Raw genomic sequence first — 14,586 nt, forward strand, 5'->3', positions numbered from 1 at the left:
AAGTGCAGAACTGTAGACGTGCATGGAACAAATGCAACACATTTATACTCATTTGGGTGTTTCAAGTAGGGGAAAAATTGATTCCACAGCTCCAATTACCAAGCCACATCAAGTGAAGACTATTGAAATTATAAGATTTCACACAATATTAGGCTTAAGTTGACTCCTCCTTGTGAAAATGTATTTATAATTAGGACATAAAAAAGCACGAAGCAGTATTTGGGGTTTTAATTTTTTATATCTGCCCTGGCAGTGAGAAAAGTGGCTGAGATAGCATAAAATTCTTAAAACTGTGATGTTTCAATGTCCTTTTGCTGAACTGAAATGGCTTTCTTGTAGATTAAAGGAACCGTGCCATTGTTTTCTTTGTTAAGAGAAAAGTATTCCAAAGTGGGAAAAGCACAGACTTTCTTTACTGAGCCTGGGGATACCTGCTAGAATAAGAAAATGCAAAACAGTCCCCAGAAAAATAGAACCTCTGAACTCAGCAAGTGGAATTCCCAATTACAGACATGCTGCTGCATCTCCTCCCTCATCACAGCTGTTTAGCTTGATCACTCCCCCAACCCCAGTGAGACAGTATGAAGGATGCAGTGCTATGCATGCTCCGACAGCCAAATCAAAGACCCAGCCAAGTCTGTGCCTCAGCTGAGTCTGGAGAAAATCAGAGACCCGCATTAAAGTTTCAGAAAAACCTAACTGGTATGAGGACAGCATTCAAAAATGCTCAAAAATATTAAGGGGAAAACAAATATTGTTTTAACTCTGTTAATAATTGATGAGTTGCCAGCAGAGATCCTCATAGCATTAAGGGAATTGAAAATTAAAGGCACAAAGACACTGCTTTAAGAAAACATCTTGATAAATAATTAATATGGTGTAGGCCTATTGGAATCTGAAGAGTGTAGATTTTAGTTTTTCTTGTCAAACCTGTGCTTTCTAATACCACAGTTTCTTCCCAAATGAGACCACAGTCATTTTCATTTTATATTGACAAAAGCTCTAGTTGTTTATGTTGCTCAGCTGAAATCATTTGCTGGTTTCTGTATCAGTTGCTTGCATTGAGCCCTTAGCATCCTAAGTAGCACAACTAAGCACCCAAAGATTATGTTTTTTTGAAATCAAGAGGGGGGGAAAAGATGAATAGTTATTTAGAAGACAGAAGTGAACATTCTCCAGTGTCTGTTTCAGGGAAACATCTGTTTGTCCAGGTCAGACTCGATTAGAAGAAGAAACCCTGTCAATGCCTGTTTAGCAATATGGGGTATAAGTAGACGAAAGAACTGTCTTGGGATGTGTAACAGCCAGGAACAGTGTCTGCTTTAGTTTTTGTCTCTAGAGAGATGCATTTGCAACGGTGAGGCCAGTTGTGGGGCTACCCTGAATAATTCAGGGTCTGGCACTTCCCTTGTGCATTCTGTCTGATGGGGATCTTGAGGACAATAAATAGAGCAATGCAGCACTCCTCAAAATACAAGCCCATCAGAATGACTAAAGAAAGGCTGGATATAAAATGTGCTAAAGGAAACAAATATGGAATTTCTGCACTTCCCTCCAAAGCAGCTCTCTACCACCACAGTGATCAGAGTCTGTGAGCAGCAGAGTTCAGAGACACGTCTGAAGAGTTCAACTGATGCACATTCCTGACATGGAGAGATACCGTAGTTTCAAAACAGAATACTGAGCACTGTGGTAACTAACACTGCTTCTGCTGCCTCTGAAAACCTGTGTTGCTGAAGGGCATATAAGCTCTTAAAGTCCCAATTTATTCCAGTCCACTCCTATCTTTTAGGTTGTTATAACCATGCAGCTAGTAAGTCAGGCATAATTGCTGGCAGGCATTCTAATTTAAGGAACTGCACAAGAGCATCCACAGAACTATATTTATCACTTCATTCCTTTAAATAAAGGAAAAGTGAAAGCTGTTTCTTCATTACAAATGTCTTGGAGTGCCTTACATGCAAAAGGTTTGTTGAGATTGATGGAATTCATAAACGCCCTTTATTTACTACAACAAAATTAATAATTAAACAGAAGAGAGAATATCCATGATTGCTGTTATAAAATATTTCTTGCCCTAGTTCCAAGCAAAAAGCCAATGTAAATTAGTGACTGAGAACATAAAAACTGAAACTGGAACTATAAAGAGGAGTTCATTTTTTTCCATTCTGGATAAAGTAAATACAATGGGCAGACATTGCTTCAACATACTGGTGAATGCAAAATTATTCATATTGCAGCTGAGTGTACTCTGTGTCTCATGCAGGTGCTCCTTTCACCATCTCCCAGTACACAGACCACATTCATGGCATCTGCCCCATGCTGAGCGGGAGTTCACCATTCCTGCTTGCCACTGTGACGTGTGTGCTTGCTGTGACTGCGGGCAGCAGTCAGGCCCTTGCTGGAAGTGGGACGTAGAGCAGGTGGACTGGCACCTGCTGGGAAGCTGGGACTGGGACAAGCCAATGAAAGGTTTGTAAAAAATTACCTCTTGCCCACAGTCCAAATAAATGAATTTCCTTGGAGAAGAATCCTTTGGTTTTAGTGCCAGTATTTCCTCTTGGCTGCGTTGCCTGACCTCTCTCTCAGTGTTGCTGCTCCAGCCTGTTAGGGCTCAGTGGGGAAAATGGTCGCTGCGATGGTTGGAGCACAGCAGCAGGTGAGAGCCCTGTGCAACCACTGTGTGGTCATGACAAGGCACGAGGACTGTGCAGCTGGCTGCTACATGGGCAACCTGTGGAGCTTGTCCTGTCTGGGCACCATCAAGAGAACTCCTGTTGGCTCTCCCTGCCCCACCTCCCAGCATGGTGGCTGCTGTGTCCCTCCCTATTCCTGCTTTGCTTTCCTGTTCTAGAGGCTGGTGGGGTGAACCTTCAAGCCTCCCAGACAACCGTCTTGTTATTTAAAGATGCTGCCTCTGGGAGCTTCATCCCCATCAGGCAAAGCTGAGAGACTGTCTGAGCTGATTTAACAAAGTAGGAAAACAAGCCAGTCTGAGTTATCTCGATCAGAAGCATATTCTAGGAGTGATTAGCTGCCTAAACTTACATTCTAATTATCTGTGCTGAGTGGCTTCTGTACATCATTGCCCATTTTTTCTGAGTGTTTTTATTTAAACCAATAATGAAAAATGAACAAAGCCTTAGTTCTGCTCTGATTTTGACACTTGTGCCAGAAAATATCTGAAGTTTAACATTTTTGTGTTCACAATAGTTAGATTAATATTTAATTTGCTGGCATCCAGCAAGCTGATTAGTTTTCCTCTGATATGGTTCAACTTTGTAATTACAGGAACTGGCTCCTCCTGGTTTGTGCCTGATGTCCCAACATGACTGTGATCACAGTTTTACTGGGCTGATGCAGCGTGAGGTTATCATCACCTGAAAAAAGAGGTACAGATTGGGGCCTGTTCCACATCTCCAGAGGAGAGAGGAGATCTGACTTTGGTTGCATTTAAACTGTGGGGAAAGAGGGTGGAAACAAGGTGCAGCCATGTCATGACTCCAGGAATGTGTGTTATTTGGTTGCTGCTGCAAGCCTTGCACTTGTTTGTCTTAGCCTGGGGAGGGACAAGCGCTCACTGAGACACAGAAGGCAGTGGTTCTCTGCTGAGGATCAGGAGAGGTGATCCTTTGCTGAAAGGTCTTCAGCACCACTATGGAGGCAATCTGAGAGAAAACTCAGTGTGGTGGTCAGCCAGCTCAGGGCCTCTCCTTGGCCATAACCATTGGCAGATGCTTATGAAAAGCATATAACAGACAGGGCATGGATTACATGATTATTTGCATGTGGTCCTCAGAGATTCTTCTCACAGTTCTTCTGGAGTAGTGGTTGTGTCCTACCATCACACTATGCCTATGCTCCAGGAGCGTCCCTGAAGCCTCTTAAAACCCATGAAGACATCTGGGCTCCACAGCATTCTGGACAAAGTGCTACATTTGGTTCTGGGGTCATACTGCCCTTCCTCTTTCAGCCTGATACCTGACAATTGCCTTGTGATTCCTGTGTTGTGAACACAGGCTAGTGCATATTCATTGTGCTCTGGTGATCCCTCCTAGGGACAGTCCAACCTTCCTGGCTGCATTTGTAGATGAGGCATCTGCCTGAGTTTTGTTGGACTCTGACAAGGAGGGTGAAGGGCTCTGCATGCTTCCCAGGAGATGGAGACAACAGGTCACGTTCTTTCTTCCCAGGACCATGCCCCCACTGCTTCCTTCACAAACGGTGCTACAATCTGTGACTCAGTCGTCCAAGTAATTAAGCCTTCCTATTTGCAAGATGAGCTCTTGCTCAAAGAGCAGCTACAGCTTGGAATCAAATTCAGCCTTTAGAATTAACCCATCTGTAATGTCCGTTAAATCTGGATTCCCCTGACCAGTCATGCAAAGTAACATCTCATCTTAGTGCCATATTCATCTTGCTCTGTCAGTTTTACCCAACTCCTAAGCACTCAGTAATAGCAAGACTGTCAGGAGGTTAGTTATTCATTAGTTTTCATTCACTTGAAGAATATATTGTTGTCATAATATGCCACATTGCACTGGGAACAAACTCCCAATGCAGACAGGGCTTAGGGCCATTTTTCAAATGCTGCTGACTGTTAATTTGTAGCTTGTTTGAAGGGAAAAGGTTTTGTTAGAATTCCATTTTAAACATTACTTTGACAGAGCATGGTGGGCAGTTTTCATGTCCTCTGCTAGCTGGAGGACAAATGGGTGCTGGTGACAGGGATATGAACTGCTAACCCGTATGGCTGTATGTGCTCAGTGCTGCATACACAGTTCCTGTTTTGTGCACACAAAGCTAATCAGGTGAACCTGATTAAAAATCCACTTACTCAGCAGCTGACAGTACAACAGCTGCTGGCTACTCAGTTTCTGTCTCTCAACACTGTCCTCTAGAACTGGCTGCCAAAACTTCACAGAATCACAGAATCATTTAGCTTGGAAGAGACCTCCAAGATCACCTAGTCCAACTTGATATATGTGAAGTTCAGCTGCAGTACAATCCTGGCCGGGTGAGCAAAGCTCCAGGTTACTGTCACAGTGAACTGAGCACTGCTAGTAGCCAGTCCATGGGCAGCTCATCTGCTCAGGAAAGGGACAGGAGAGAAGAAGGATAAGCATGGTAAAGCTGTGAAGGAAAAGTCAATCTTTTATGGAAGATGTGAAGATAGCCTCAAGTCTACAGGCAGGGGTGAAGGGAAGATGTCTGTGGTGAGAAGGGTCTAAACCATTCAATGCCAGCTATGAGTCTCTGTTGCGTCCCCACAACTGAGGAGTGCTTCAGCAGTAATATTCTCATGTAGATGCACTTCACTTCAATTCCATGTGTGCAAACGGCAAACTGGGATGCACCCAGTGCTGCTGCAGAATTGTCTTCCGGGGGGGGCTCAGGGAATGCAAGCTGGACAGCACCCTCAGGTCTGTTCTCATTCTAGAGGACTTCCGGGTTCAAGGGCAGCTTAATGGTCGAAAGGAGAATTGATTAACATTCAGAACCGCTCCATTATCAAACAACAAGAACAGATCTTTGTATTAGAGATGGATAACCTGGGGAGAGGGGAAGGAGAAGGGTTGCATGTCAAAATCAGAGCACTTGCTATTCTCAGCTCTTCCAAGTTGCTTTTTGTCATCTAAAACGCTGCCTCAGGAGGAGGGATGGCAAATACTGTAGTGCTCACAGCTCAGCCACCTGCTCCCACAGACTGAGTGTCCTGTTTGCTTTTAGACCAAAGCAGCAAGTGGAACAGCTGTTGCTAATGGGGTGTTCTAAGCTGTGATGTGTCTCTGGACTTCCTTCGTGAAAGGCAGAAAAATAAAAAAGGAATACGAATCTCTCAGCAGCAAACAAATCAAACCAGCAACCTCCACAACAGCTGCCAGCCTGTTTAAACACAGGTCTGGACTGGAACATTTGTTGCAACAGTTTAGTGACCCAGCCTCTTCAGATTCATCTTCTGAACTGGAAAAAGTAATTTGTCCACCCATGTGCCCTAAAGTACTGATATTTGTTAAATCCATATGCTTTGAAAGCCCTAAAATTGAACTACCTGATAAACAGAAAAAAAAAAAAAAAGCAAAGAAAGGCAGCCATGAGATGTCAGTTTCATCTACATAATATTCTGATAAAACCTGATTTATTACCATCATGGGTTAAGCCCAGGTAAGCCTTATGGGATCTCACCTTTGTCCCAACCATAAAATACAAGGAGGCAGAAGGAGGGCCTGCTGGAGAGCTTGAGAAAGAAAGCCAGAAATCCTGATTGCCAGTGGAGGTCTCTGAGTGCTTCCCTGGCAGTCTCTCCAGTTCACACAGCGCAGTAGTCTGCCTGTGTGTCTTGGTGCCAGGCGCATGCATGCTGCCCTCAGCAGGGGTGCAGGAAGCCCCCTGCCCAGGCTCAGGGGAGCCAGCACCTACTGGCCGTGGTGCCCAGGGTGGCTGCCTGTCACACTCACTGCTGTGCTTCCTTCTCCTTTGCAGAACCTGACCTTCCCTCTGCAAAAGATTACAATCCTGGGAATGCTCAGGCTGAAACAAAGTTATCAATGACAAGAACAGTGTGAATATCACCTGTGAACTCAGAATAAATAATAAGGCAAGACAAACACAAGGCACACAGAGGGTAATTAAAGCCACAATACCAAGGGATATTTCTAAATGAAAAAAAATAATTTTACACTGAAATTGCAAAATGATGCTTCTCAGTATATTAATTCTGCCCAAATTAGCACTGCCTAAATAGAAATGTCGACCTTATCTGCCATCTTGAGAAAGTCTGATGGAGGCGAGCACAGCAACAGAACTTCATCTCCTAGTTCAGTGCAGGCACTGGGGCTGGGGGAGAACTCTCTCCCTTTCTGTGTCTCGCCTTCCTGCTAGTCTGCAGTTCGCTGCCCTCCTGGGAGACATCATAAGGCCAGAGCTCTCTCTGCAAGTAAGAAGGGAGCAGGCGGGCGCAGGATTTCCCCAGCAAAGTGCCTGCTCTTCCAGCCAGATGCTGCTGCGGTGGCTGCCATTTTGTCATGTTGTTCCTTCATGTTTAGAAGTAGGGGAAATTACTGGAGCAGATGAGGATCAAAATCTCATGGAGTCCGGCACCTTTCATGGGTAACTTGGAGCAAAAGCATAGAAATCTTCCAGGAGATAGGTTCGTTCTTAATGATATAGGATTATAGTTCATATGTTTAATTCAACCTGAGTGACACAGTATCTTTCATTTGGACTTATTACAAGCAGAGCAGTTAGTTGGAAGCAGACCTAGGGCAGGGCATTTTGTCATTATTTTAAATTTTCTCTATCTGACAAAATTGAAGGCCTTGAAGAGACTAGAGCCATTGTAAAGGATAGAGCATTAGAGAATAGGTCACATAGTGTATTAAAGAATGAAAATTGATTCATTCTTTCCTCTGTTGAGTAAGCAGCTGTACTTTGGTCCCTGTGATCCATGAAATAAGCTGTCAGGGAAATAGGAAATGTGCCACATTTGAACTTCACTCATTGATTCTGTTCTGATCTGAGATGCAGCATTAAAATACATTGCAGTGGGTACAGAAGCTGCAGCTGTGACAGAAGCTAGGTCTAGCTTGTTAGTCAGTTGTCTGTGATATTTGTTATTAAATTAATCAGTGCTTTACAATTCTGGGACTCATTTACTTAGGTCATCCAGTCATAGCCAACTAACAGGAGGAATTTCACAAAAGCGACATTCATTACTTTTAAATAAAACCAAGGCTACAGCAGAGGCATGGGAGGAGTGGTTCTAACAAGATCTTTTGGCCCTTTTATCTAGAGAAACAATTTTCAGGCAACTCAGAGATTTTGACAGTAATCAATTAAGAAGGGGTAGCAGAGAATTCTAGAATATGGGATTTCTAGAGGGAACACATTAGGCCAATTAGTGCAATTAGTGCCTGCAACTGTAGTATTCTGCTTAACTGCAAAATAAAATGAAGGACATTCACGTTATTGCATAAAAAACATACAGAGTTTCATTTTTTTATAACAGAACACACCTTCTTCCTTTACACATCTGTTCCCAAATAAAAAATTAGCCTTTTTGTGCTGTCCATAAGTACTGTACAGAGGTCTGTCCAGCAACAATTTTTTGCTAAGTTTGTTTCATCCACACTGTCTTTTGCTTCTTTTGCGAGTTCTTACAAGTTTTATTAAGTAAAATATCATTTTTTCTGCCTTTGCTTTATTTGCCTCAAAATTGTGATTCATAAAGATGAATTTTTGTAATTAAGATAGAAATGAGAAATAACTTGCCATATATAATTTAAAATGTTGAAATTATAGACACTATCTAACTTCTGCCTTAAATCACAGGAACAAACTGTTCCCCATTAGCAGCCCTAATTAAATCCATTTTTCTAAGAGTCTTTGGCAAATTCCATTTTAGTAAAGCTGTATTAAGCTCTCTTTTATTTCCTCTTGCTTTGCAGAATTCTCTATTTGAGATGAATAATAGGCTGAATATGGTATGTGACAGTTCTGTAGACACCAAAGGTATAACATGAACCAATACATTGTTCTGGAAAGCTGGCATAAGAACTCTGTTGAGGATTTGGAGGCATTCTGACTACCAGACAGGTGGGGCCTCTAACGTTCTGGCCTGGGGAATTTATAAGTGGTGCAAGAATTGGAAATCATCATGTAGCAAAGAGGCTGTGGAAAGGTGGAGAAAGCTTGCAGAAGTGGAAGAGAGGGAAAATACTGAAACAAGCAGTGTGCTATTCCTCTTCTACACGGTATACACAGGTATTGCACTCCTGAGCTTCTGTCTACCACCTACTGCACTGTTCTGGTGTTGTCCTATGCACTTGCAGAGGAGTGCAAAGGAGAAACTTTCTGAGGACAGCCAGCTCTGCTTTTTCCAGTATGTGCAGTCATATGGAGGTATGCTTTCTGCAAGGTTGTGACAAATTTCCTGTAGTGTCTGTCTCAGCGTTTGTGTCTAACACACCTAGAAGGGGCCGTTCTCCTGCTGAACTCAGGCCTGTTTCTACACATAAATCAAAGCCTGTCCTGGGTAACTGGTCCTATGCAGAGACAGCTTTGTCAGGGTGACTCTCACTGACCAGTTGACTGAAGAAGCTGTGCACAGAGCAGAGAACGGACCTGAAACAGCCTCTCAGTTTGCAGTCCTTGTGTCTGAAGATTAACCGACTCCCAGGAACATGCAACAGTCCCAGATCAGCAGGAGTACTCCTATCCTTGAGCTGCTTCATCATTCATTTACTCTAACGATTGGCTTCAGCCTTCGATTTCCTCTGTGGAGCATATTGGAAAGAGGGAACCTGGGTTGTGAACATTAATAACAATGAATAATAACCGTATGAGTTCCACAAGCTTTAACAATCAAATGAATCAACAATCAGGCAAGTTTCATTAATAAATTCTTGCTGGGGTTGGTTGACAAGGGAGCTGGTGCCAGAGGTGTGTGTAACAGCTGAAGGCACTAATCCTGTGTGATCCACCTCTCTGCCCCTTTGCTTGCCATGTGGGTGAGAGGTTCTCCTCCATGGTGGACCATGGAGGGGCCAGGAGGAGAGAAGGAATGGGTGGCTTGGGGTATGTTGCTCTGTTGGTGTCATGCTGCAGGAAGGTGTAGGCCCTTCTCTGACAGGGAGGTGGGCATTGCTGTCTTCTCTCTCTCTGCCTCACACACACAAGTCACCACGGGGTGCAGCAGCTCTGTGTGCCGTCCCTGGTTCACTGCTTTCATCTTTGCATGGTTCAGTAGAGAGCTCACTATACTGCATAGGCAATGGTGCAGTCTGTGGTCTCTTGTACCTCCTGAAAACACAGGCAGGAACTGGGTAAACAAAAGTTCTAATGTTCTGTCATTGTCTTTGCAACTCCAGGGTAAAACCTTCCCTTTCCAAAGCCACCAGAGTAAAAGGTGGGAAAGACCTGAAAGACCTCTTGGGTTACCTTGTGTTCCCCTCAGGACGGAGTGTGGGGTACAGAGCTGAGTGTGGGGCAGAGCTGTCTGTCTCATGTTTTGTTGCTTCCTCTTTGGTTGGGCTGAACCTGGGCTGGTTTACAATCTTTTATACAGAGCAAAGTCCTGTTTCAAGAGAGCAGCCTTGACCATTAGGCTTTTACTATAGCAACAGTGAAAGGAAATGCAGCCTTCGTTCAGTCTGGTTTGAAATCTAGTACAGAGCAATCGTAATTCAGCTAGGGAGGGTTTGGAGGCCAACTACCAATGTGTTCATTCATTTCAGGAAGAGAGAATGACATCTTCTGTAATAATAATTAAAGGAGCTGTTAATGCCTTTTTCAGATTTTCCTGTTACCATAAAAGCAGGAGACATGGTTTTCTCTCTGAAATTTGCAGCAAATATGTTGTCTGCTTTTTTTTTTTTTTTTTTTTTGGCTGGGCTGTTTGAATTAAATTTTGTGAACTTTTTGCATTCATAAACTATTTTCTAGTAGAAGACCCGCCTCGAGGCACATGATTCTAGAACAGCTGGTTTCAAGAGAGATCACAGAGTTCAGGGGCAAAACTGAGCTATCTACAATTGCAAGAGGTAATACTGGGATTTATTGTGCTAAGGATCTGTGCAAGAGTTGGGCTGCCTGGCAGGAAAAGATGCCTCTCCTATAAAGGCTACTTCAAGTAGCTGTCTCTCTCCTGTATCCATTGCTGGTAGCAGACAGCAACATCCTGAGCTCTGCCAGGTACTGTAGGACCTCTTTCTGGCACTGCTTCTTGCAGGACAACTACAACTTTCTCTTGTACTCTCTACATCCTGGGATATGCCTTTATCACAGTACGTGTGGGACAACCTGGATCAGTCCCAGACAACATTGGTTCATGAAAGGCAAGTCCTGCCTGGCCAACCTTATCTCCTTCTATGACCAGGTGTAAAAGGCTGTTGACGTAGTCTACCTAGACTTCAGCAAAGCCTTTGACACGGTTTCCCACAGTATCCTCCATGAGAAGCTGTCAGCCCATGGCTTGCACAGTTTGCTGGGTTAAAAACTGGCTGGACGGCCAGTCCAAGAGAGTGGTGGTGAATGGAGTTAAATCCAGCTGGTGACCAGTCACCAGTGGTGTTCCCCAGGGGTCGGTGTTGGGGTCCTTCCTCTTTAATATCTGTACTGATTTGGATGAGGGAATTGAGTGCACCCTCAGTAAGTTTGCAGATGACACCAAGTTGGGGAGAAGTGTCGATCTGCTGGAGGGTAGGGAGGCCCTGCACAGGGACCTGGACAGGACAGATCGATGGGCAGAGGCCAATGTGATGAGGTTCAGCATGGCTCAGTGCCGGGTCCTGCACTTTGGTCACAACAACCCCATGCAATGCTACAGGCTCGGGGAAGAATAGCTAGAAAGCTGTGCAGAGGAAAAGGATCTGGGGGCATTGGTTGATGCTTGCCAGAGCATGAGCCGGCAGTGTGCCGAGGTGGCCAAAAAGGCCAACGGCATCCTGGCTTGTATCAGGAATAGTGCAGCCAGCATGACCAGGGAGGTGATCGTCCCTCTGTACTCTGCTCTGGTGAGGCCACGCCTCGAGTACTGTGTTCAGCTTTGGGCCCCAAATCATTTTATGAACCTGATTGTCTTTAATTTGTCCTTTTCTTTCTGGAACATTATAGCCAGATGGCAGCTCTGGTCACAGGGTTCTTCAGTTAGCTGCCTTCTGTATGAAGCCTTGCAGTGTTGCACACCTGTCAGCTCACTAGATCACTCATATGTGAGATTGTGTGAGTCCAGTGATGGGTGCAGCTGGCACATTGGACCACAGCCTGAGAAGAGTCAGTGCCTAGGAGAATGTGCCTAGCATGTTGGATCACAGCAGAGGGATTGTGGTGGACAGAAAACAGGACAGGTGGAGAGATGACAATACTGGGCTGCCTGTTAGGGAAGATGTCATCTAACAAGGTGACTTGCAGAGATGGGACTCCACCAGATGGTGTGTTTTAGCTTGGCTCTGCAATGTCTCTTGCTTCAGGAATCCATGTGCCAGAGTCACCTGGTTGGTACTGCAGGAAATGGGGCTCTCTCTCACTGCATTTAGCACATGGGTTCCTGAAGGTTAACCGGCAGGTATGTGAGTGCAGAGCTGGAAGGGGTCTGGGCTGGGTATGGCCAAATGTGTCTTTGTCTTGATAGCTCTACAAGGAGCCCTTTGTGGAGATATAGGCTACGGTGCTGCTGTAGGCTATACCACCCCTGCTGCTTTGGACTGTGCTTTCTGAGCTGGGCTGCTGTGCTGGCTGCAGCTAGCATCAAATGCACAAGGCTATTGTAAAGGAGAGAGGAAAACGCTAGCAGAATGCTCCTAGCAGCAGAAGGCAAGGCACATGGACTTAGCCCTGATGCACCCTGGAAGTATCTTTACTGGCAGTAAAGTGGGGCACAGATCCCAAAGGCCAGTCTTTTTGCTCTTGGGGTGTATTTTAGGTAGATGCAAGAGTGACTTGGAAGTACAATGTCAGCTATAAGTGACTAATGCAGATAGGAATTAATAACTCTGTTAGGATAGGACTGCCATAATGAAGTGTCAAATTCTTCACAAAACCAAATTCTAATAAAAAGACCCAAGATTAAAAGCAGGGTAGATTCTAAAATGATGGAAACTGAGAGGAATGAGAGAAAGCGCGACTGATCATTCACACCAGTACTGTGTTTCTATTTAGAAATATGAAAAACAGATTAATGAATAAATGATTCAGTGTCAAAAAGGGGTTCAGAGAGAGTAAGTGTACTTAAGTCATGTGGCTGTGACTATGAAAACCTCAGCACTTTCTGGAGCTGGGAAGACTGAGCATTGGGAGAGGGGCTGAGTGGCTGTTACAAAGCCCCAGAAAAGACAAGACAGGGAAGGGGGTGTACCAGATTTTAACTCCATGACAGTGAATGGCTATTGAAGATGTGGGCTCTCAGGGCATTCAGAAGGCAGTGCCAAAGTAAGAGATAACCAGCTGCATCACCTGCTAGGTCAAAATTCAAGTTCTGCAGCTCAGCCATTAACCATGAAGACAAGTCATAAAGAAGACACTGCACAGACTGCTATATCTGGAAGGAATTTGTGTTCATGATGAAACCTGCGTAGGTGTTCTGGCTTTTCTTTACTGAGTAGCTTTTCCTTGCTTCAGCCTGAATCAGCTCCCAGGAAATCAGAAAGTGCATTGCAGAATACTAGAGAAAAGAAACCAAGCTGTGAGGCAGAACTTGTTCTCCAAGTTTGACTTTTGAGTCTGAGGTTTATGATAGGAACTGGTGAAAGATGTAGAAACAAGCTAAAGGAGACACTTTGATGGAATGTTTTGTTTCCTAGAATAACAATTATCAGCATTTCTCAGCATACAGTATAAATTTGCATGTCTGACTGTGTTGGTCAACTCTCGTATTGAGTATTTGTGAGCATCTGTGTGTTTGTGCTTCTGAACAGAAGACCAGAAGTCTGGGAAGATCCACACTTTAGTTTGAACATTTTCTCTAGTTATCTACTGACTTCACAAAGTGTCCCAGTCATACAGCTCTTGGGAAATGTATTTCAGTTGCCTGTAAATTCATTTCTAAAGTTTCAGCAATGCCTTTTCCTTTAACCTTCTGTGTTTCAAAATGCAACTTGTGTGATTCATGAAGGGTGTGTGTGCGTGTGTGTGTGTGATACTTTCTGTCCCTACAAGTGCACATATAATCCTGTCTGAGAACATCTCAATTTATCCATTATTCATCTAGGCACACTCATGTGTAATTCTGGCAATGCATGAGTAACATTCATTGGTATTATTGTGTAGGGGGAGAGAACTGGAGGCAGAAAGCTTAGGTTTTGCTCCTTTACCTGGTGTTGGTTAAATGCATGACATTAAGAAAGTTACTTGATCTTTGTGGATTATTTTACCAAAAAACAAAGTGTGCATAAGGAAAATTGTCTATTTACATATCCAACCCGAATGATTCGAAGATTCTGTGAAAACTGTCCATTTGTGTATCTGCTGCAGATCTAAATTCAGGTAGAAGCACGGTCAGAAGAGTCTGAGAGGAAATGTACAAAGTAATTGAGAGTTTGGTGTCCAAATCACAAGTATGCATTTGATGAAAGTCTGTTCAGAAAAGTCCTTTTAAAAATCCCACATATGGCATAAAACCAGAGCACTTGTTTCCTACTTGTATTAATGTACTGAGTGTGTAAAAAATCATTCTCCAGTAGTACAATGTGTTGTTGTTGTGTGGGGTACTTATACATCTTTCTACTTCATCCATGCCATTAGGTGATAGAACCACCCAGTGAATATATAATATATCCTACTCGGGTTAGGGAGATAATGCTTTGTTTTGTGTATTCACACACACTTTTCTCTAATTGCTGTGGAAAATGCTATATAAAGTTATTTGAAATGTTTTCAGTATGATCAAATAATTTGTAGAAACATGATATACTTAAGTGGGGATCTTGTCTACATTTAAATGATCAGCTGTTGCATCTCTTCAACTTTTATCAGGCTGATGTAGTGTTCTGCTGGCATGGATTTTGCATGCCTGACCTCTTTCTAGTTGTGAGCGAGCTAATGGCATTGCTGTTCACACCTTCCTGTGCATGTATTGCAACATCTTCCCAT

At 43.7% G+C, this 14,586-nt stretch overlaps 1 long non-coding RNA gene across 4 annotated transcripts in view; it reads left to right on the forward strand.

The window, feature by feature from the left end:
* LOC118256442 (uncharacterized) overlaps positions 1–14,586 on the forward strand; it is a 153,944-nt gene that overhangs the window by 17,874 nt on the left and 121,484 nt on the right. For all 4 annotated transcript variants that reach the window (XR_004781232.2, XR_004781234.2, XR_004781233.2 and 1 more), the window contains exons 2-3: positions 2,267–2,472; positions 3,292–3,392. This is a non-coding gene — a long non-coding RNA (uncharacterized LOC118256442). The remainder of the gene's footprint in view (positions 1–2,266; positions 2,473–3,291; positions 3,393–14,586) is intronic.

Source organism: Cygnus atratus, chromosome 15 (assembly GCF_013377495.2).
Source record: "Cygnus atratus isolate AKBS03 ecotype Queensland, Australia chromosome 15, CAtr_DNAZoo_HiC_assembly, whole genome shotgun sequence".
Classification (NCBI taxonomy): Eukaryota; Metazoa; Chordata; class Aves; order Anseriformes; family Anatidae; genus Cygnus; species Cygnus atratus.